The sequence below is a fragment of the Poecile atricapillus genome, chromosome 4 (assembly GCF_030490865.1).
Source record: "Poecile atricapillus isolate bPoeAtr1 chromosome 4, bPoeAtr1.hap1, whole genome shotgun sequence".
Lineage (NCBI taxonomy): Eukaryota > Metazoa > Chordata > Aves > Passeriformes > Paridae > Poecile > Poecile atricapillus.
In genome coordinates, this window is record NC_081252.1 from 11,887,485 (window position 1) to 11,911,964 (window position 24,480).

At 36.4% G+C, this 24,480-nt stretch overlaps 1 long non-coding RNA gene across 5 annotated transcripts in view; it reads right to left on the reverse strand.

The window, feature by feature from the left end:
- Positions 1–2,603, reverse strand: part of LOC131579349 (uncharacterized) — a 70,775-nt gene extending 68,172 nt beyond the window's left edge. For all 5 annotated transcript variants that reach the window (XR_009277683.1, XR_009277681.1, XR_009277682.1 and 2 more), the window contains exon 1: positions 2,517–2,603. This is a non-coding gene — a long non-coding RNA (uncharacterized LOC131579349). The remainder of the gene's footprint in view (positions 1–2,516) is intronic.
- Positions 2,604–24,480: the final 21,877 nt, after the last annotated feature.

The window sequence follows — 24,480 nt, forward strand, 5'->3', positions numbered from 1 at the left end:
AAGCATGCAAAAAACTGAGGCAAAAGGCATGAAATTAAAACTCAGGAAATAACTGAGAGTGACATGCTTAGAGATAAAAGTGTCACTGATAAATCATATAGGTAAAGTTATCTAAGGGAGGCTGATTTAGGAGTACAGAAAGAGATAATCTGCAGAGCTGCAGGGTCACACAAGCAGGGTTGGTACAGTCCTGCACTGAGAAATCAGCAATGGCTCCCACACCAACCATCCCAAAAAAACATGCAGGAGCATTTGAGCCGGAGCAGAAACCTATCCACACTTTGCACTGGGGTAGTGATGCTTCCACCAGCCTGTGCCAATTTTCTGCCATGTGTACAGCAAAGTGCTACTCTTGCTTTTCTAAACAACAAACCTACTCCGGGGGGGGGGGGGGGGGGAAGCCAAACCAAGCCACAAATCCCTAGCTGAACTCATATGTGAATTAACTCTTCTTTTGGGTGTAATATAACAAATTAGGACAGCCTCTACAGCACATGTAGAATCTGCTCGGAGGGTTCGAGCTAAGCACAAGAGCTGAGGTTCATCTTTCAAAAGAGACAAGAGATCCCAGTTCAGATAAACAAATGGAATGAGCTACATGTGCTGTGATGCTGTTGTGGGAAACACTGAGAAATCACCTTAAGATGCCAACAGCTGCAGAAATGCTGGTCTTCGACTATTTGCCATGGCAGTCCCATGGACAGTGTAACTCAAACACAGCCAGAGATTTAATGCAAAGCAGATATCACAATGCCTGAAGCATTGCTGAATACTTATCACAGACACCCTGAAGTCTTCAAGGAGTTAGCAGAATCCCTTAAGACGTACACATATATTATCTGCATTCATTGTTCATCCCTGTCATGCACAGCTGTAAAATTTACACTTGTGGTGACAGAAAGCAGCAAAGGAAACAAGCAGCAGCTAAGGAAACCTGGGAATGTAGGCAAAACAAACGTAGTAATTCTGTGGGCTAACAGCATGACAACAGGAAAAAAGAGAAATGATGGAATTTGAATGTAACCAAATTGCCGTAACTGCAGAAAGGCTAAGCTGGGAGAGCAAATGGTCAAAACCAACTGGCCTGCTGAAAGTAATCCCAGTAGAAAGGATGGTTACTGACTCGTCTGATTAGATGAAGAAATATTAACTTTGAACTTTTGCCTCACCCTGGGGCAGGAACAAGTGTCGTGGCCTACCTTTTAGAATAAGGTCAGCTAGCAAAGTGTTACAACAAAAAGAACAAAGGCTACTTGGACACCTTACAGCCATCCAGAAAATGACTGATGACATAGTAATAACAGTATCAATTCCAGTGAGACACTTATCAGTGCTGAAGATAAGAAAAGAATTTCCCACTGAAAGATGACAATTTAAGCAAATCGTGTGTGTGACAATTTCAATCCTTCCTCTGCACTGTGTGGTTTGCATTTAGACACAGAGTTTTAAAGAAGGGCCAGGTGTCTCCAGACCTTTTTCCTTTTACAAGTCCTCCATGAGATTTTTACATGGAATCATACCTTATTGAGAGTTATTAAGGTGTTTAACACAGAAACAAGGAGGCATTAAGGATGTATCAGTCAGAAATCAGGAGTTCTGTGCCAGTTTTATCAGGCATGCTGTTTGGGAGGTAGTTTTCTTGTAGGCTTTTGAAAGATGAAAGGCAATATTATATTTTTACAGATTCCTGTGCAAAATTTGTTACCAGTGCAGTGATAAGTCTCTCAAAAGCAGCACAATGTGTCTTATACTTTGTATGGATACCTTCAAAAGCTTTTGCTTTTCTTGTTTCTAAGATGGCTCATATGGTTTAAACTTTGTATTCTTGCCCATTCGAGGTTCCTTTCCATTTCTGTCCAACTTGACCATGAACATGTCCCCTGATAGGACAACCACAACTTCTCTGGGCAACCTGTTTAATTGTTTCATCCCTCTCATAAAAAGAATAAAATATTTCTTCTTTGTGCTCAATCTAAACCCACCCTCTTTCAGTTTAAAACCATTTTCCCTTGACCTAGCATGGGAAAACCTGGTAAAATGTTTCTGCTTTTCTTGTAAATTATATTTGCTTTATGGAGGTCCCTTTTTTAAAAAATAAGCTTCTTCCTAATTATGTCTAGAATCCTGTATTGGTAAATGTCCTCAGCATGAAGAAACAAAGGGACAGATGTTACTGTCTCAGGCAAAGGCACTGTGTGAGCCCCAGAAACTTCTTTACACTGTTGTGCCTTCTCCTGTCCCCACAGGATTTTGCAATTAGTTTACTCCCTAGTCTTGTTTCATGGTTCTTCTCATCACATTGACGGTATTGTGACATTTAGGAAGCAGTTAAGACATAACAAAGCGAAGCAAAACAAAACAAAGCAAACTAAAACAAATAAACAAACAAAAAACAAACCAAACAAAAAACAACCCATGCCAATCAACAAAAAAAAAAAAAAAAAAAAGAAAAAACAAAAAAAACCAACCCAAAACAAAATCAAACCAACCAACCAAAAGACTCCAGGAAATTTTACCTGTTCCTTCATTTGTTCCCCAGGGTCAGTTGCCTGGGGAAATGACAGGGGCTGTACTGCAGCAGCTCCAGCAAACGTGAGTCCTGGCTTCTGAGGCAGATGTCACAAACATTTAAACAGCTGCTAGAGCCGTCTCAACCTGTCATCAGGCCTGACCTTAAACCCAGCTTAGTTTTTAAATGTTAGAGGGGAAAAAAGTGGAAAAAAAAATTAAAAAGCCCCAACAGGGTAAAGTTACACAGCTGCCTAAAATATTAAATTAAAAGACTGAACATCTGTTCACTTGCTTTTCAAAATTTAATGGTTTGGAGAGATATTCTGTTGTCTTAGATCCTTAAGAACATCTGAGACCCACACAGCTTCAGCACCTGTGAAAAATCCTCTCTCAAAACACATAGACTCTTCAAAGCTTATTGCTCCTGCTCTTTGCCAAACATATGTTGCTCAACACCACAACAAATTATTAATAATATTTAGGTCATACTTGACTTTTGCACAGTGAATTTCCTGAGCGAACACAAAAACACTATTTAAGCATCAAGCTTTTATTGCATGGAGCCAGAAATTCCCATGAAATGGACCAAAGAAACTCCTGTAGAACTGGCTACTAGGCAATCAAAGTACTACATTGATGTGGGTTCAGTTTGCATTTGTTTTGGGGTTTTTTTTTAGCCACACTTTCCTCTTAATTTAAAAATATAAATTAATTATTGTTTGCCAGGATCAAGCATAGTATATAATGAACTTGTTAGCTTCCTGCCACAGGATACTATTGACACAGATAAGGGAATTATGAGTGGCTATGGGAGGGAAGTATTAGGCATTTGTATGAATAAGTACAGCCTCTGCAGTAAAACTGTATTGTTTATGGGCAGCCAAACCCTCTGTAGAAAACACAGGATGTAAAACGGAGAGTAGAAAATCTGTACTCTAAACATCACTGTAACTTTAGAGCTAGATGCTTGGACTGTGCTTTTGGGACCAAATATAAAGCACAAAGATGTAGTTGGCATGTTTTTGCAATACCAGACTTCAAGAGAAGGCAGAAAATGAAAAGAAAAAAAAACCTAGTCAGCAAGATTTCTCTTCATATTTCTGTTTCCATTTCTAACATGTTTCCACTGAAGGTATTTTTATCACTCTACAGGCTTTCCTTTGGTTCCCAAAATTTACAGTCTTGATGCTCTGAAATTTCAGCTTTAGTTCCAACATCTGGAATATTAGGATTTTGTTTAAAGATGATCCAAATGGTGGTGATATTTCTCTCCCTATGTAACTTTAAAAAGATTATGCCTAAAGATATGCTGGCTAGAAGTGAAGCTAGACTGGCTTTCTTGCCGTTCATGCATTGCAATGTGGTTTAAAAGTTTTATAAGATGATGATTTCAATGAAAAAATGCACACCGTTAAAAGTAAACAGGTACAATTAATAATAATGGCAATGATAATAACAGCATTAATAATGAAAATCCCACAAAAGTCTCTTCACATTCTGTAAAAGATAAAATGCAATTTCTTAGACCCCCTAAAACTATTAATAAATCTTCATTAAAAATTAAAACAATAGAATCAAAGCAAAAGATTGGAGGAGTAAAAAGCCATTGCACTTTATAAAAGCCATTTCCTCAGATCAGAGAGAGGGGAAACATTTTCAAAACACATACAAACTGTGAAGAAATTTCAGGGTTTGGGACCAGGAATGTGTGAAAAATAAACGAAATTATATGAACAAAAAGCAGAGTGAAATATGTTACACATTGCTAGGAATTTATTGTTTCCCACTGGAGGAAATAAACTAATTTCTGTCTATTTCTACAGGGGAAGCAGCATCATCAGGTATTGTTTAATGAAAGTAAAGCCAAATCATGAATAGAAGGTTCTGTCACCTTGCATTATTTTTGAATTGTGGTGTCTCACATGCTCTCATACAGTCACACACCATGGAGAGAATACTCCTACAGAATGAAAATCTTTTAAAACTCTCATTTCCTACTTTAAACTAATTCAAAACCAAAAAATCAAAACATACAGCTTAATAATAGAGCATTAGGTACACACTGTGAAAATAATCCAACAAAGATAAGAAGAAAATTGATTTAGGAAGACATCCTTTAGGAAAGTAACCCACTGCTGTCTGGAAGCCGAGGCTAAGGTGCAGTAAATTTCAGATTTTAAGAATATTTCAGGCCTCATACATGTACAGCTACGTGAGTAGATTAAGGCTGTCCTAATTAGAGAAATGGGCTGTATAATGGACATTTGTTGAGCTGTGCAGTTTTAGATGCCATTCCACATTTAACATTTTTGATGGAAGACCTATGTGATACTCATTCCAACACTGGCACCCTCAAGTCATATTTCTTCACTTGTCACAAAATATTTATTTTTATCACCAGCTTATGATTCAAGTATATTTTTAAAAAATGAAGTAATGGGCAGCAGCGGAACCTCTATGTGAAATGTGAAGATGTCTCTCAGTTTAGTGACACTATTTGATTGTTATAAGTTAAAAAAAAAAATAATAAAAATAAATTATATATATATTCAAAGACTCCAGGCACCAGGAGGGAGAGAGGGGATGGAAGGCATAGGTGATATTTAGTTTTTCACTTAGTCTTATAAAATATCTTGTTAATAATCTGGCTCTCATCCCAACCAGACACAACACATTTTGTAGTTGTCTTTCTCCCTGGCTGTGTCAGATTTGGCAGCTCTAAAAAAATTTGGCTGAAATAGGTTGAAATGTGGTGGACAGGCTTAATGACAGAGGAGATCTTAAAGTTTGAAGACTAAAATAATAAAGCTCAAGCCATGTTAAATTCATTACTCCTCTGATGTGCATAAACACTGGCAGAGGAAACAGAAGCTGCTGTAGTAAAAATAGCATTTGTTAATCCATATTGTAGTAAAGAAACCTATATATTTATATGTGTGTGTGTGTGTGTAAATATATATTATATAAATATCTATCTATGTATGAGGGGCAGTTAAGTTCTGCTATTCTCCAGGAAAAAATGCACATAATGATTCTCATTACTGACTCAGCACTTCGACCCTTATGTCATGCAACTTATTCCTTATCATGTGTGGCAAATAAAAAATCTCAAGTTTAAGATGAAAATTAAATTTCTGATGGGAACTGGGGCAAGTGAGAATTCAGGACAGGGCAGTCCTGGGGTGATGATAAAGCCAAAGTTCTTTCTGATTTGCTGCTAACCATTCTGGAATGTAACCTACATGTCTGCATTTCCTCCACACAGAAACTCAGATCCATCCTACACCAGAAAGTAAACGTTCAGTTTGGCTCTCTCCTGTAATTAGTCAGGAGTATATCTGCTGTACACCTTTATTTGTGTTCTCTTGCTCCAGGAATATGGCTTGGGGTTTTCCTGTGGTCAGATATCCTCATGTTTCACTTCCATCTGCATATATGTCTGTGCACCAACCTCTGTCATATCTTTAGGCATGTCTGAAAGGAAAATTAGCAATGTGAGTCAGAACTCTGCCTTCAGTACCACAGAGGCATTTCATTGCATATTTCATGTACAGCATCTTCACATTCTGAAGCAAAAATTTTGTTTTAACAACATCACACATTTCTTTTAGCTGATGCTAAAGGCTTGTCTGAATAGGAATTCACTCTCTACAAATAATACACATATTGCGGATATGTAAGGTTAGCAAGAATATACCAAAATGTGGTTTCATGATTTATTATGCATTGTAACTTCTGTTAAATTCTATGAAAAAAATAATCAATTAATTTTATCTGTTTAAGTATACTCTCTGCATAGCATGGCTTTGTTGGGCACACTGATTATATGAAACCTTGTCATATATTGCAAGTGATGATCTATTTTTTTTTTAAAGCTTTAATCTTTCTTCATTAAGGGGTGCTTGACTTGATTAATCATGTAGTGATCTAAGCCAAAACCTGCTGGTTTTAATCCTTGTGACAAACTGCTGCCCCGTTCTGCCAGCCAAATTTGGAAAATGCCATATTGCTAAATAGAGAGACATCTGACAAGGACAAGAACATTGAACAGGAGTCTGTGAGTTTCTGCTGCTGCTGCACCTGAGCTGTGGCTGCTGCCTTGCCTAGGAGACTGAAAACCAAGCATGTCTCTTCCTTGGCTCACCTGAAAACCCAAAATCTCAGGCTGAAGAAGCAGACCCATGGAGAGACCCATGGTGGTGACGTGGCCTGCAATGCAGAGACTAGGATGGGCTTCTGCTGTTGAGGGAGTATAGAAATGCAGATTTCTTCCACCCCCAGAGCAAGGGCTGGTTTGGGTGAAAGCACTCGCATACTTTCGTCCACCCCCAAGCTGTCGCACTCCATAAAAAAAGAATTTCAGAGGAGCGAATGGGAATGAGGTAAGAAATTCACGCCTCTTCTGCAGTTCCGAGTTTGACATGATAAATTCTGATAATACTAACCTAGGATGCCTGCCTACTTCAGTGCACTGCACAGGAGCTGCAGGTATCTAATTCAGTGGCAGCTGATGCTGTGGAGGTGAAAGGCACAATGTGCTGCTGGGCTTCTTTTTTTGGGGGTGGGGCTGAGTTGGTAGACTGCCTGTTTCTAAAGTACCAAATTGCAAGAACACCCCAATTAAGAAATTCTGATCACCCTTTCTTTACAGTTACTTTCCCCCAACTGTCCCATCTGGCATCCCATGAAATCTACCCTGCCTCCATTTTCTTTCCACAGAAAATCCTGAAGCATCCCAAAAGAGCCTGACACGTAACAGGACACAATTATTTGTTGAACACAACTCCCTACATAATTTGTTGTACACAACAGTACAATACAAGAGGCATTTATAGTGCTGTAAAACTCAGACAATTTATTTAGTAAATCTGTTTTTTTAGGAAAGGTTACAGAATACACTGCTTTTACCATTACAGGTGACACATGGCTGCTATACATTTGACATTTTGGAGTGTGTTTTCATAGATCCTAAAAGGTCTTTTTGTCATACAATTATCTAAAAACCTGATCCCCTAGGACACCTGAAAATGAACAGCCTCACTGTTCTTGTGCATCGATTTGCTCGCATAGAATATTGATCCTCATGAGGTTTTTCTTGTTCTACATCATCCTAGAAGGGCTCAAAAATGCACACACGTGTGTGCAAACATGATCTTTTTTGCACCTTACAAAGGTATTGAGAAGGATTGCAAAAGACTTTATTTCAGTTGATTCTGAAACGTAAACTTTTGTGCATGCATTTGTACATCCACTCTTTCCCAATGAATCATAAAGTTGTAAGGGTGTCACAGCTACCATTCAGATTTTATTTGTGTCTTTCTGGAAATATCAGGGGCAAGCAATGCATTGCAGTCTGAGAATGTCTAAATTTATACATGTGATTTTATACTTGTGTCTGAATAAGATGGTAATCAACATTATTTTGAGATACAAGCTTTGATCCTTATTGTTGCTAGCAACAATATCCATACTAATGCACAGTGTTCTTAACAAGGCACATCATAGAGAATTTTGCAATTCAAATACAATTAAAAAGCAATAAAAAATAATTGGTTTAATTTTATTTAAAATATCAGAGATTCAGCTCTCTAAGTAGGCAAGCAAATTAAGAATATTAGAAAACAAATTCCAAGTTGTCCTTTTGGAGGGTAGGGCTTTCTGCAGCTTACAGATGACTGAGGGTCCTCCCAGACCGTGAAATGAGGCTGGAGTTCAGCTTACAAACCCTGAGGCTTCCAACACACCTCAGGACCAGCCCATTACCCTCACAACACCCAACTGCTTCATTCTGTGTCTCATTCTCAATCAAAACAGAGTTTTTGAGGTCCTTCAGCTTCACCTTGAAGAAGACTGTATGGTCTTATTACCGCAGCAGTAAGGGCTTTATCTGATGGCAGTAGATGGTGAGCTGAGACTGAAGATTTGCTTAACATCCTCTTCAAAAAATCACGTGTCAAAGGTATGACCCCAGCCTGAACAAAAAGCTGCTAAAGACAAAAATCTAATTTTTATTTACAAACTGACTACATTTATGCAGAAAGTCCCCAGGAAACAATCACTTAAACACATAGCAGCATAGTATTCTGAGTATCCCTATTATTTGAAATCTCATATTGCTTTGCCAGTGTTGCTAATGCTTTTCTTCCTTAATTAACACACACATGCAGAAATTCAGTTTCTTTAAGCTTGTTATTTGACCCTGCTCTGACAGAGAATCTGTCTGATGTCTCTGGACTCTACACATCTATTTTATTTCTTAAAATGATCTCTGTTTTTTAAAACATGAAGAACTTCAGAATATTATATATATTTATATATATATATATATATATATATATACACATATAATGAAAAATTTAGAGCAGTCTGTATTGCTTCATCCTAGCTGATAAATTATACATTATGATATGCTGTAACCCCTCCCAGTAGTACACCAGATATTATATAATCAGTTTTGCATATAATCTCCTCTTGGGAACCATGCTTTTCACTTGTGAGTTTAGTCACTACCTCCAGCAGAAGTTATACAAGATTAGAAGAGTATAAGAAACCTAGACAAAAAAAAAAAAAAAATCTGAATAAAAGTTTTCATGCCAGGAGAAATTAATGGAATAAAGTTACCAATAGGAATTTGCCTTTTAGACAAAACACAAAACTCTGGATATTGTCCTGGGGTGACCATTCCTAGGCATGAGGATGCTGTTTGACTAAATGAAGACATGAAATGCTGTTGAACACACCACGGGCTTGCTGTTCCTGGGTTGCACTGCGCTAAAATAATTTGCTGGTATTTTTTCTGACCTCTAGTTTTTAAATTCACTTTCCACCCTGGACTCCAATGCTCATGTCTAGCTTACCCAAACTTGTTCAGAAACACAGTGAAATTCCCTTAGTGATAGCTAAGATGCTTCAGGAAGCCGTGTGTGCTTTGCTGATCCTGTCCTACATAAAAATATGCAATAAGGAAAAGTTTGGCACTGTTTAGTTTGATTATCCCATATTCTCTCTATTTCATGCTGTAGGGGGGAAGTTAGCCTGATGAAAGGAAAAGAGACTTTGTTATCTCATCGGGGGTAAAAGGGAAATGTAGTTCTCTAACAACTGGAAACTACTCTTGGCAATTTGTTGCCCTGCTGTGTTTTACCCTTAATTAAATTTATTAATGTTTCCAGAATTATGTGGTTCCCAGATATTGTTGTGGTAAAGACTATTATTTTGTAAACTATCAGGTCTTAGGATGAGAGTGAGGGGGTACCACAATTATATGTATAAAACATAAAATCTACTATCTGGTGATTATACAGAAAGGTTAAATTTGACTCAAATCCATTCCCATCCATGTTATGTCAGCTACTTTGAATGTTTTATGTATGCTCTACATCATTTTTCAACCAGGTTCAATGCCTAGAAATAGTAATGAGCTTTCAGGATGATGTAGAGCTCTTAAGATGACCTGTGAGCAAAGAATTTGGACACCCAAAAATGTGGGCCTGCTATTATGGATTACTTGTTGAAGGAAATTATGACTCTTTTGGAATGATGGTAAAAATAGTTTCTGTCTGAGTAATATAAAAAAATAAATTAAAATATTGTGGAATAAAATGGAATATTTTCTTCTTTTTAAGTCTCCTTTGTTGGAAATAGGCACACAACTGCTAGCTGAGGTAGGTGAACCCACAAAGTTCATCATCTCAGGAGTTGGAATTCACTTTAAAAAGTCTAAATTTTTCCCATTACACTAAACATGGGCTGACACATTGCCAGTGGTCAACAGGATTTTTATTTTTTTCCAGAAACCTTTTATATTTGTGTCTTGAAACACCCTGCATGCCCGGGCAAGGTAGTAAAAAAATTAGAGATAGGAATTTAGTATCACCTCTGCAGGGAGGCTGACACATTTTGAGCCTCACAAATGCAAATAATGCCAATTGCTAGTTGAGGCTGGATTAGACCAAAATCTAATTCTAGCAAAAGCAAAATTTATACATTGGAAAACAATGGAAGAGGAGAGAAGAAAATCTGGCATAATTTGAGCCAACAATTGAACAAAAGCTGATGTAGTGATGTTAACTTCAAAAAATGTCTCTGGAGAGCCACAAAAGGCAGATAAATAATTTGACTAAGATCAAAACAGATAGGAAATGTTGCCTGTCAGCACTATGGGCTCTAGCACCACTACTAATATATAACTTGAACCATTATTTAGAGTTGTCCCAAAGGTCTTTAGAAGATACATTTATACAGTATAGTCCACATCCATATTAAATCATGAGTGAGGATCTATTTCAGTTTCTTTTTCACCTTCAGCTGTTTGAACACAAACCATACAGACATGATTTATAAATCTCTAGGCTGCTCCTTATATCACAAGGGTCAGACTAGTCCCTTGTTGACATAAATAATAGAGACTTCAAAACCAGCCTAATGTTTCTCATTAACCCATTAGGCTATCTCTGCTCTTTTTCCTCTTCCATTTTATATGTATTAAGATGTTACAAATACAACATAAAAATTAATTCTCTTTGCATCATTAAAGGATTTTTTCCCACTTTCACATTAAATTTATTCATTAAATGAGCTGAAAAACTCTTTCGGAAATTGCCCTTCCCCCTCCCCACCCTGCCGCTACCAAACAAAAATAAAGCATTTGCTTCTAGCAGTCTTAAATGATGTTTGATGCTCCAGAGAGCCTTCAACATTCATTATAGAGTCAACCAGAGCTTCATTAAATATCAGTCTAGCATGTGTATATGTGGTGCTGAGCACTGGCCTCAGGACCTCCCTTAGGCGATTTTCTATATGTTCCTTTCATCTGTCATTTTGCTTTGACTTGGGGCGATAATCACTTTCATCACTGACAATAGAAAACTCATTCCTGTGTGCATTTAGTTTTCATTATTCCTTGCCCCGTGAAGATGACTGACACACACAGATTCTTTTTCATCCCTTAAAGTATCGTAATGAATAATCTTAAATTCTTGCCTTGGAGTGTTCTTGTATCAGCATTGGTGGATGAAATAAAATTAAAACTGTGTACTGATGTTGAGAAAACCTGTTGGGTTATTCTGGCCTAGTAGCAAAAGACAAACTTTCACAGGTTCACAGAATCACAGAATCACACAGAATGGGTCAGGTTGGAAGGGACGACAGTGGGTTTCCTCTTCCAACATTCCTGCTCAAGCAGATTCATCCTAAAGCACGTGGCACAGGATTACAACCAGATGGTTCTGGAATATTTCCAGTGAGGGAAACTCCAGCCTCCCGGCAATCTGCTCTAGTGCACAGTAAAGAAGCTTTTCATCATATTCAGGTGGAACTTCCTGAGCATCAATTTCAACCTGTTTCCTCTTGTCCTGGTGCTTGGCATCACCAAGAAGAGCCTAGTCCATTCTCTTGACACCCTCCTTTTGGATACTTATGATGTTGATGAAGCCCCCTCTCATTTGTCTCTTCTCCCACTTCTGCAGAGTCTTCTTACAGAAATATAACATGTTCGGTAACAAGTTCCAGAAGCAATATTTGGCATTCTTTCAATATTTATTGAAAATGCAGAGTGATGAATTTTACTACAGCTCTTTTAAACAGTGCCTGTTCCAACTCATATTGGTTTATTTTAATGCCTAATTAAAAAAAAAAAATAGTATAAAACATAAATCAAAGACATTTTCCTACAATAACCTGACCATGGACCTGTTTTAGGATTAAGCTAATTTTCTTTTAATCTCTTTGTAATTTCTGAGGTGATGTAGAAATGCTAAACTTTTTAGTGCATGACAGCTTATCTTGAAATATTTTGACACCTCATATTTCAAGTCTTTTCCTATATAATAAAAGTTTTGGCTATCTTCTCTATATAAAGACTTGCAAAGAACTCCTGAGAAGACAAACTACTCTCCTTGTCAGAGCCAGTCTGGTGAAGCCTCCCTTGAGGAAACTTTTTGGCTTCTTTTACATGTGCAGTGGGCATAAACTATGGCCAGACATTTCAGAGACTCTGTTTCTGTATCAGTCCAGTGCTATTTGGATGTAATGGTCTCAATCAGAAGTGAATGCTTTGCTGTAAATAAAATAATAAATAAATTCCACAAAGTTTTCCTTCCCGTCATATACAAGATTAAAATATATTTTCATTGTTGGTACTGATGACGTGTCAGAATGTACAAAGTATAATGTAAAATATCAAGATATCATCTTCAGGTCTATTTCTTCATCCAGACACCATACTGTTGATCTTTCACTCTCTTTTGCATCCCTCTCTCTCTCTTGTCCTAAATTCCTCTTCTCAGAATCTGGACAGCTTGAAGTTGGACTAGTTAGAGTTTGCTGGCTGGATGCTTTATGAAGTGTCTTTGATCGGATGTTTGCTTTAAAATTTGCCAAGTACATTTTCTCTAAAGTTTGCCAGTATAAGTTTTCTATTCAACCTCCTGAGAAGTCTGGTGTTCTCTCCTGTTTGCTGTCCAAAGGTATCACAGTACCTAAGCCCCTTTAAAAACCCACTGAGTGATCTAGGGGGGTAATGCCACCTTAAATAGCAAATTGCTTTAATACCTGTAACCAGATGTCTGAGGGTAAACTTGGTCCTATGCAAAGAAAAATTTTGAACTTTTATTCCAGTTTATTCTTGCCTATAATCAGAATAAAACAGCTTTGAAATATGCCAGCCATTCTCAAGTATCTCACATTATAGCTCCTGAATCTTTGCTATAAAGTAATAGGAAAAAAATTCTGACCCATGCTGCACCATGGCTTAAAGTGCAGAGATCACCATTTAAAGCATATTTATCCATCTTAAATAGAGATATATTACATCCTGAAATAGAATAGTTAAAAGTCCTACAGTTGCATTGCAGAAATTTAAATTCTTAAATTTTCATTCTAGCTGAAAGGGGAGTGGAATTTCAAAGAAATTCCTTAATAAAGGTAAAAAGTTGTTTGGCATTTGAAATTATTTTTTTGAAGGAAAGGGAGAATACGTTTGTAAAACATTGTCTTTAACCAAGCACTGAATACAAGATTCATACCATTTTAGTACAAAAAGAATCTGTTTTGCACCCAGTCTCATCCCCACTACCAGGGAACACCAAATGAATGCAGTATGAAGGGTTTCTTACATTGCAAGGTTTTCACAGCGGCTGATTGGATAAATTTTGTTCAAGGAAAATCTCACTTCTGAAGATTTGTGAAGCCAGATGGTGCCCCATGAATTTGCCTTGGAGCAAAGTAGCTCTTTTATCATTTGAGAAATGCCCAATTTTTGTAGTTACATATGGAATTATTTTTGCTTTAAGGACAGCATTTGGCAAACACGGTGCACCGTGTCTCTTCGGTGATCCCAACTGCCACAATTATTTCTATTAGTCATGGGAAGAACTAGGAGCCAGTAGGGAAAGTGTCAAAGAAAAAGCATCTATTCATTAAAAAAAAAAAAAAAAATCCTGTTAATTAAATCTGCCACAGAATTCACATTTAATTTTAAATTCTAGAATATATAAGCCATACACTGAGAGGTCTGTGTCATCCTTCAGTGGCCAAATGCCATGCTTTTGAATAAAGTAAAGAAATTTAAATATTTGATGTTTCTTAACAACAAAATGTGTGATATCTACTGTGTCATTTCTTTGTTTACGGTCTATATGAATCAGTTGAGGGGTGTATATAGTGAGTAACAAATTCACTGGAGACCCCACATCAGTAGCACTTCCAGTGGTGATACATATATCTCAGAGAAAAGTCAAGAGGAATTTATGAGGGCTTGTAATTTTGGCCTGGTGCCTTGGAAACACAACCTGTTGTATTTAAATAGGTCAGCAATGCCAGACTTAAAGTATAATTAATGTTGATTAAATCCATGTAGGACTGAGAAAATACAAAGTAACAATGAGTTTGGAGCTTTTTCATATGTGACATAAGTAATCAAGACACAGAAATCTAAATGTCTTATGGATGGCCAGATTATTATTCAACCCTGACTGAATTTTACTTCATTGCTTGAATATTTAAACATTTTAATTACAGACACTTATTTTGCTGTGTGTGGTTTTTGTTTTGTTTTGTTTTTTAATTAACATGACTGATATTGGTAACTGTCATTAGCTGAGAATTAACTGTTCAACAAATAAAATAAATGAATATGAGGAAATGTTGTTAATATGAATTATGTACAATCAATTTAGAATGAAGCAAGAAAAATAATCCCAAACTTCTGACTAATCATCTAACTAAATAAAGTCTCATAAATAGGCTAAATATTTAGAAGATATTCTGGAATAAAACTCATCAAGCAGAAGATTAATGCAGCAGGAATGATTTTGTGCAGACAGTCCTATAAAGCAAACGCTCCTGTAAAAGCTGGTTTTCAGCAGTGCTGGAGTTGGTGCCATACAGGAACTTTCAGAATAAAATCTAATCTTCCAGAATAAGAGCTAATAAATTAAAACCTTTTTCCTTCCCTTTTTTATTCCATTGTCTCTTGTAATGCAAGTGCTCAAAATACATAACATTGTGAGTCTGCCTCCCAAAATTTTCAATAATCAGGAATTGTTTTCCCTTTAGCTGTCTCCCAGGACTTTTTAGGTCTGCCTAACATGTCTCTTCTGATCTTAATTTTCACTGTTGTCACTGAACAGAGATAGGATCTAGTAATCTTCCTATTTTGTCTTGTCTGCATTATTATGAGAGGGAAAAGATGTGTAAAATTACATGTTTTTCCACTGAAGAGGCTATCAGCAAAGGTCAGCAGAAGTCCTGTTCACCCGTATCATTATGAGGGGGGAAAAAAAGGACCTTTTGCTACAACAGCCTTCTTTTCCTCAGGTCTTCTATAAAGTAGAATTAGGATAAAAAAATATGTAAAATTCTGAGTGAAATTGATCCAGGAGGAGTAATACACACTGAAAGCAGAGTCATGATTAAACACACCCACTTCAGATCTCTGGGACGTGGTTGGCTTGTGCTCAAGGGGCACGAGTTACATTCAAATTGTAACTTTTTTGTTAGCTTTGTCTTGAGGAAACCTCTCTAAACCAGTTAGGGCTAACTATCATCAACTGATTTGGAGGTGAGTTCATTTCATTTGCAGTCCAAAGAGCAGATACTTAATGGATTTATTTTCCATTATTTACAATAGAAATAAGTTCATCACCATTCCATTTTGTATTTCATATTAATCAACTCATTTTTCGAGCTTGCAATCATTTTATTAGTTCCAATAAGTAATTCATGCATTGTTAATGATAGCATAAATGGAAAAAAAAAAAAAATCTAGAATCTGGTTAAAAGTAACACTCTTTTAACATTTTGGCCTGCTGCCACTATTCTGTGTGACTGGTGTAGGTGGAACTCACACCACTTTCAGCACAATTATTTGTGAGGGTCATCTCGGCACAGTGTATTACAGCTTCAGGGTATGATTGTAATAAATATCATATGAGAAAACATCCATAACCTTTTGAAGAGCAGCAGTGCTATAATTTTCTATATGTGTGTGGCAAAACCTATATTTTCTTAGATCTGTCTACCAGAAGTGCTAAAGGGAGCTGTCAGTTTTTCTAAATTAAGGTCTTAAATTAAAAAGAAGAATATCGCAAGTATATGCAGATAGTGTCATGAAAATATATATAAAATAGCCAGAAATGGAAAAATAGTTAAAGGGATTCTCATTAATCTATAAAGTGTTTCAATAACTGAAAAATTTTATTTGATCTTCTAAAAGTATTAAGTATTTTTATATAATAAGGAGGTATTAATCTTTTCCAAGCTACCATTTGCACACAAACATTATTTGGTGATGAAAACAAATATTTTAGAATGTGTTCTGGAGTTGTCCTCTATAGAACTGACCAAAAGATAATATCACTGTGTTTCTAATGAATTTATTCCAAAACTCCAGATCTCCTGGGGATTTTAATGTTGATTTAAATAAAAAGAACTACATCTTAAAGAAAATGCTCTCTCCACTGAGAACCATTATAAGCATAGGTATGCAAATGGTTCATGATACTGTTTAAGATTAAAGACATTGAAATTATATCTAAGAAAGCTCTCTTCCAACATCTGGTTCTCTGTATAAAAGCTGATGTTTCCAAATCATCACACTGGCAATTATCTCCAAAAAGAAATACTTCAACACTACAACTTCAAGTGAAATTGACAAGACTACTAAAACTTTCTCAAATTATATTATTTAATCTTTATTTTGTTGTTATACTAACTAATATCCAGGCCCATGACATCATGCAGAAACATAATTAATGTGCACATAGCAAGACAAAATGAGCATATTGTCTTGGTAACCAATAAATATCTTCTTTTACCTCTCTCAATCAGGATGAGTTTTTATTATTATTTTTTAAATTACTTTATTAATATTTTAATTTTTAAGCAAGTCGTTAAGCTATTTGTTCTGTGTTCCTGCACAAGGGTTTTATTTCACCCTCTTTCATAGTATTCATATAGTCTTTCACAAGTCTTTCACAGACTTCTCCAGCCATCATTTTATTCATATCTCTTTATTTCACATAGTAACAGTTAAAATAGCTAGCAAAAGCCTAAAAACCATGAGACTGAACTGACCAGACATTGAAAATATGTGACATCTCCTTAAAGGAAATTGCAAAAAAAACATTAATCACCAATAGTATGTTCATGAATCTCTTATTCAAGCAATGATTAGCATCTGATAATGTTCATAGGTTACAATGAAACAAAAGAGTCCAATCTGTAGAGATGACAAGGTAAGTTATTACTTCGGTGGTGACAACTACTACTGTCTATAATGTATATATATATGTCTATAAATAGCCTGGTTTTATTTCCAATTGCAAAAGCAGAGTGATACTTGAGGTTTAAAACTGACTTGTGTGTGTGTGGGAGAGTCTCATTCCAATTCAGCAGACCCTGTAATTTTCATGAAAGTTACCAATTTATAAGGCCCAAACCGTCCTTATTTTGATGACAAATGCAACTAACAAGTTGTAAAGAGGTTTTTCCCAGAAAGATCATTATTCTGTGAATTCCCATTAACACATAAGATTCCATTCACCATCCTTCATAACTGAAACAGGTGGCAAAAGCACCAGCTGACCAACAGAGGTGTAAGGTCAGGCCTCCAGCTCTCATCACCCTGCAGGCTCTCCTTGCTTTTGTACCTTCCTCTGCTTTAGTAGTGCCCCATGAGTGAAGGAAGCAACAGAAACAAATAGCTGAGGATGAAGAGATTTTTAGGTACCTGAATTTAGATTGCATTTTAGAGCTGACAGGTGAAAATTGGAAATGGTAAATACAAAGGCCCTAAGCAAATAATCTGTATTAGCAAGAAGGAAGAAGGTCCCAGGTTGTTCTCTCTGTCACTTGAAAAGGAAGGGATAACATGTATGATATCCAAAATAACCTCTCTTTTTCCAATTAAAGGGATTGCATTAGAGGTTCAGATTTGCCTCATTGGAAATACTGAACTGAATTTCACAGATGCAAATCAGATTCACTCTTTACCTGAATTAATTTGAGATTTGCAATAGTATCATTACAGAAATTATATTTACATTTATTATGCTAATTTACTTTACATGTTGCAAGTTATAAAAAATATTTCATATAATGGGTGTACTTCACAGTGTGCAGGTATCATACTGCTAGAATAAAATGTTGCTCAAATGATCTCCCACGTAAAAGGAATATTTTTGTTCATGTTTTCCTTCAAAATAACTGTGAAAAATCTTTGCACAGGGCGTTCTCACCACAGTGCTTTTTTTTCCCTATTTTTCCTTGGAATCTTTGGCCTCCTAATGTTGGTTGCACAATATTTTGTAGATAAACCATGTTTTTGCCAGGAACCATCTTGTTTTCTTGTCTTCATTCCTGATTGGTTCTGATGACATAGATTATTAGCAGAGGAGGCTCAATCAAGTGACATCAGGGTATTATATCCTGCTTGAAGAGCTCTAAGAAGATGTTTCTGGTTGGTCAGAAGGGGTTTCAAATTGTAAAATCATTTCTAAAAAAGTAATTGACATTTCAAATTAAGTGACGTAATTGCTTTGTGTAGTTAGGTACTAATGTTACCCTGAAAACTATGTGTTGAAAGTTAAAAACGTGGTATTACACCCTTTTTTCTTAATCTGAAATTAGCATACCCTCAAGAGCTAACTAGCAGTATAAGAGCACATTTAGTAATCATCAGGTCTCACTCAAGGCATAAGAAAATTTGGCATAGGAGAATGAAAGACTTATTATGTTGTTGGTACAGAAGGAGATGGCAATTGGGTGGATGAACAGCATATTTTTTAAGGGTTCCCTTTTTTCTCACTTATTTCTCACATTTTTCTCACTTTAGCACCTGCTGCTTCCATTGGGAGAATAGAGGGAGGGCTGGGGCATCATCTCCAAACCAGCAGCATCAGCCCAAGTCCATGGTCTTTGTCAGGCTTCCTTCCCTAACAATAGTCAGGGAAATAACGTCAAATTTCATACTTCCCCATCTATTCCAGGAGGGTTTTGTGTCCAGAATAACCCCACCTGCAAGACACAGGCAACCAAGGTGCTTGCTCGCCACCTTACTGCTATCGTCCTTTTTTGCAGGTTAGCCTTGGAGAAGAAATTTTTCTCATTTATGAAAGAATTGAAAAAGTGATTATTGAAAAGGCCATATGGATTCAGTTCCTCTCAAGGTGGCTCTTTAGTATTGAAATGCCACCATGGCTATTTTATTTTGAAGCAAAAACTATTAAGATTTTCTTGATTAATATTGGATAGTAATTTGATAAAGGATGGACAGTCAAATAATATTTCTAGAATATGAGTAAAGGATCTTTGAAAAAATGGGGAGAGAGAGTATTGAGACTTGGTATCAGGTATTAATAGTGATTATATTAATCTGGAAAGTAATAGCAACATGAATGACTACTTTGCACTAATAGCTTCATCCAGTAAACTGAGTTCAAACATGAAATATTTCTTCTCTGATCAGTCTCAGCCTATAGTGAAAATGAATGTTGCCCAAATAAGTAGCAGCCACTGAGCAAAAAAATGATATGGCACAAAACCTGAGTTTACAATGACTGTCAGACATACAGTTGAAGCCAAATGAAAGCCAGTTGGAAGCTGCTCAGAAATTTGGCAGTTAAAATACATATTTTAGGCCTTATGGCTGCATTCATTGCCATATGTTGAGAGCTGTCCCTCTCTATTTATGTGTATGTTTAGAATTGTCGACCCCTATTTATTTGCAATCCCTTATTTAGGCATAATGGCTCAGCTACTAAAAGATATTAACATATTGCTGCAGATTGAAGGCAGAACAGCAGATACAATTAGAGGTTGAGAGGAGACTGAGCCATGTCAAAAGATCAAGTCTTATTTAGTCACAGAGTGATAACTACCCTATAGCCCTGTTCTTGTCAAAGTCCATTTCAGCCTATATTCTACATTTTCTTTCAAAAGTAACCCTAATACATTGAAATAACAGAAAATTCTGATTCAAACTGAAAATGTTCCATCTAAACTCACCTCAGTGATCCTGACCAACATCTAGCTCCTTTGAGGCTCATAGATTGGATACTGAAATTACCATGAGCCACTCTTCAGAGGCTAAAATTTTGGAAAGGGCCTGTCACTGCCTTTTGGAGATGGCACATCCACAACTATAGCAAATGTGAGAAATTAATTTTACCACAGAGCCTTTGTTATTCTGATTGAGAAATGCATCCCAGTAGAATCAAAGCAGTGGGGAAATTAAACAGCTTTTTCCCCTCCACCAGCTCCAACTAGTTCTGACAATACTTGGCACGACCCTTTGATTCCAGATTTTATTGCTTCCCCAGCATGTTAATTTTCTCCTGGCTTTTCCTCTTGTGGTTCTTTTCCTGATTTCTCTCTAATATACATTGAGTTCATCCAGCAAAGAATTGTTGCTTTTTACAACACAGCCATGAGACTCCAACAAAAAACAATGTTTTAAACAACATAAGGCTGCTAAAAATTTGCTAAGTTTCAGAGTGGCTGATAAGCCACTTTGCCTATAGCATCCCAGCAGCAAGGCTGCAGGGGAAGGAAATTCCAGAGACATAGGACGACAGAAAGAAGCTGCATTTTATTTATTTTTTTTTATTTTTTTCCTACTTTGTGAGTTTGTTTTGCTTTAAAACACATAGAATCAAACATCAGCAGCAAAAAACAACACTTCAAAACTACCTAAGTTAGTACATACTAAGTCCATCTTCTTTTTCCTCAAGATAGATTTTATTACATACTGTCTGTTTAAACTATGGTTTCACCTTGTAAAATACCTCAAAGCTGAAGGAGAAGAAATGATGGAAACCATTCAAATCAAAAGTCTTATTTAATTATGTGCAAGTTATAGTTTGTTTTCTGGATAATTTTAAAGCTGGTAATTAACAGGTCTTATGCTGGCTGTTAGCAGTACAGCAACTGGGCTATAGCCAGATGCAAAGCTCGTGACAGCCAAATCATTTCCCCACAGACAGCTAGCTGGACTCTTTTACCATGGGATCCCTGACAGTGGGAGCTCCTTTTAAAACCATTTATCCCCATGAAGTTCCCGCAAGCCAGAAAAGACCTCTTGTCATCATTAGCTGAGGTATTTATGCACCCTAAGGACAAAGACAAAGAAGAATTTAGGTGCTGAAGTCCAGAAAATCAGTTCCCAAATACTCCCCGGATTATTTTACTACACAAGCATTTAGCAATTGGTAAGCTTCCCCACCTTTTCAGCTTCCATAAAAGCCTTCCTTTTCAACCAGTACTGAAAAATTTAGTATTTCAAATTTTTAATTGGTATCTTCAAAAGAAGTGCCTAAATAGGTGCCACGGGAAAGATGGAAGCACGGCTAATGAGAGTCAAGAAGACACACATGCTGAGAGGAGTGATAGGGCAAAGAGCAAGTTAGCCTCAGCTCTGCATCACTTTGATACTCACAAAAGAGCCATCGGTCAAGATACTTTTTTGCCCGGAAGCACACTCCTTCTAGAAATGTATACCCGAACATTGAGATCAGTCTGATCTTTTTTGGTTGGTTTGGTTTGCACTACACCTACTCTCTCTGCCTGTGAGGAAAGTAGCAAGTTTTTCCCCTAAAATTCATATTATACAGTTATCTTCTTTTTCCCCTTCCATCATGCTTTCCCCACGGCATAACATCTTATTTCATGTAATGCCCTGTAAATACTAACTCTGCTGGGTAAGGCTTAAGGGAAAACATTTCAACATTTGCAGCATAATGAATTAGAGAGGCACAGATAGGCTTCTCTTTTTTCAAGTTCCCAGACTAACATCTATCTGTCTGTCTTTTATTCTCAGATAAAACCTTTTTCTAAACCTTTCCAAAGGCACAAACCCTCCTGATAGAAATAGTCATTTATCCAGCTCTGATCAGCAGAACTGTGAAGTGAGTGTCTCCCATACAGGTTCTGGAAAGGATTAGTAAGAAATCAAATAAAATTTGAGATTTGCTGTTAATTAAGAATGTCCAAAAGTGTGAAAAATGAAGAGAAAGCAAGAGACGGTTCCACAGCTTTTAAATAAGAATGTTATGACTGCAAAAACTAGAGGTTCAGAGTCATGTGAATATAATAATATTCACAGAAAAATTTTCTTATGAAGTAATACATTTTATATCTTACATTTTCAGATACTGGAAGAAATAATCAGAGGAAATAGCTCATTGGTGCATCTCAGGAGAAAAACCTTTAGAAGAAATGTTAGCATTCAGCACCAAACAGACATTTTGTGGTATAACCTAAAATATTCCACTTGGGTAAGTTATTTTATTGTCCTGATAGAAAAATAAAATTTCATCTGACTCCATAGAAGGAATTCAAAGATTCCAAAAGGCAGTTTTATGAAAAATTCTAACTGTGAAACATACTCTTTTTTCTACAGTGTTCAAATATAAATTATGAAAAAACTCCATAAAGTTTTCACAGGATTGCTCATTTGGTGATTGCACTGGGAACATGCCAATATGTATACTGATCATACAGAACACAGAAAACAGCAATCCTATCAGCTGATATTTTTAGTCCATTTCCATTGGCACACAGAGCAAAGGAAAATTTTGGCTACTAGCTACTAGTAGTCTGAGAATACCCAAAAGTTTTCTCCATGCAATGCCCTGTTGTAGGCAGTAGGAAGCTTTTCTGGATGGGTGGCCCAGGAGTTATGGAGTTTTAAGGAAGGAGTTATGACAGAGAAGGGCAGGGAATGGAGATGTGTGCAAAGCACTGCAATCGTCTGTAAGAACCACGTGCCAATGCCACCTCCCAGCAATGCTGAAAAGTGTTGTTTGGAATGAGGACTGTGGCTGGCTCCTCTCTATCTATTAATAGGCCATGTAGGACAGAATGAATCCAGCAATATAAATCAGTTTTTTACCTGGCATTTCAAACAGCTTTGTACTTTCTTTCTGTGAAAGTAACCGTTTATTTTTCAAAACATAGAAAATAACTCATGGTTGCACACAACTCTGGACTTACTGTTTTTTTCTGATTCTTTCCAGAAAAATATATATCATAATTAAGGTTCCACATGCAGATATCCTGCAGGACATTTATCGTTGAAGCAATTACGCAATTACACACATTTGTTCATTTACAAAATAAGCATATCTATCCATTACTCTAGATGTATCTGATCATGATAAATGTAGTGCCCTGAGCTCTCGATACATCCCAAAGCAGGTTCTCTGAGTCTCATTTAAATATAACAAGTGTGTCACCGCCTTTAAATTAAATTTACACTTAAGGCTGACTTTTAAGTCAGCCTACTTGGCAGCTTTTGCTACAATACTACAATACAGTTGTCTTTCTCACCTAGAGAGATACCTTTTCTTTACACAGTAAAGAATATGCAAAGGTCTGCAGAAAAACCTGGAATTTCTGTCAAAACAGAAGCCAGGGAATTGCTTGATTCTTGATTCAATCTGACATTGCAAGCCTCGATTTGAGGCTTGAAATAGATTGATTTACAAATAAACAAATAAAGTTATAGAACTGAAAAAATGAATATACATCATACCGCATCTTTTCTTGGAATACCAAAGATAGCCCAGGGTAATGAATGCATCCAGGATGAATATATTTGGATTAGCAATGCAATAAAAATTGGCATGCAGATACCTCTCAAGTATAAGAATCAAAGCCAGAAACAGAAAGAGTATGGGTGACAGCAACTGTTTCATGTCTTGTGTATGGCGTTTGGAAATACAGCATATTCTTTCAGAAAATGGAAGAAATACATGTGGTGTTGTGACACATTAGCTTTTAAAGGAAATGTATAGCAATTAGATATATTAAATAATGTTTTCACAGAGACTGCAATTTGCAAAATGTGTGTTGGAATGGAATGGTTTATTAATTTATAGTTAATATAGTAAGTAGGATGCCAAGAATGATTTAAATTGAATTATTTTAACACAAAGGTTTCTTATTTAAACAGCATCTAGCTGAAGGGGCCAGCAATCATGATCAATTTCAATATGGCACAAAGATATCTCTGCAGTATGGATTGAAAAAAAATGTATATTATAAATATACAAGAAAGTTAAGACAACAATGATGGAAAAAAAAATAGGCTTAGATACTACACTATTTCATCACAATTTTCCTGTTCTGGGAAAGAAAAAGAAAATTGAGATGCATTTTCTGACTCTAAGATTTAAAACTTACTCTCCCAGTTTGTTTAACATCTTTTCTGCCTATTGCATATAGAGGATACAACAGCTGGAATAAGGAAACATTTTGACTGCTGTTACATCTACTAACATTCACCCTTGTCATATTTTGCACAGTACATTAAGCAAAAACATAACAGGCAGTTATTACAAGCCTGCTTTCTATTTCAGTGAATCTTTGTTAGGCAGGGGCAGGAGAGCAAGGAAAATGAGCAGAGGTGAAAAAACAGAAAAAGAAAAAAAAAAAAAAAAACACCAAACCAAAACAGATTAATTATGCTGT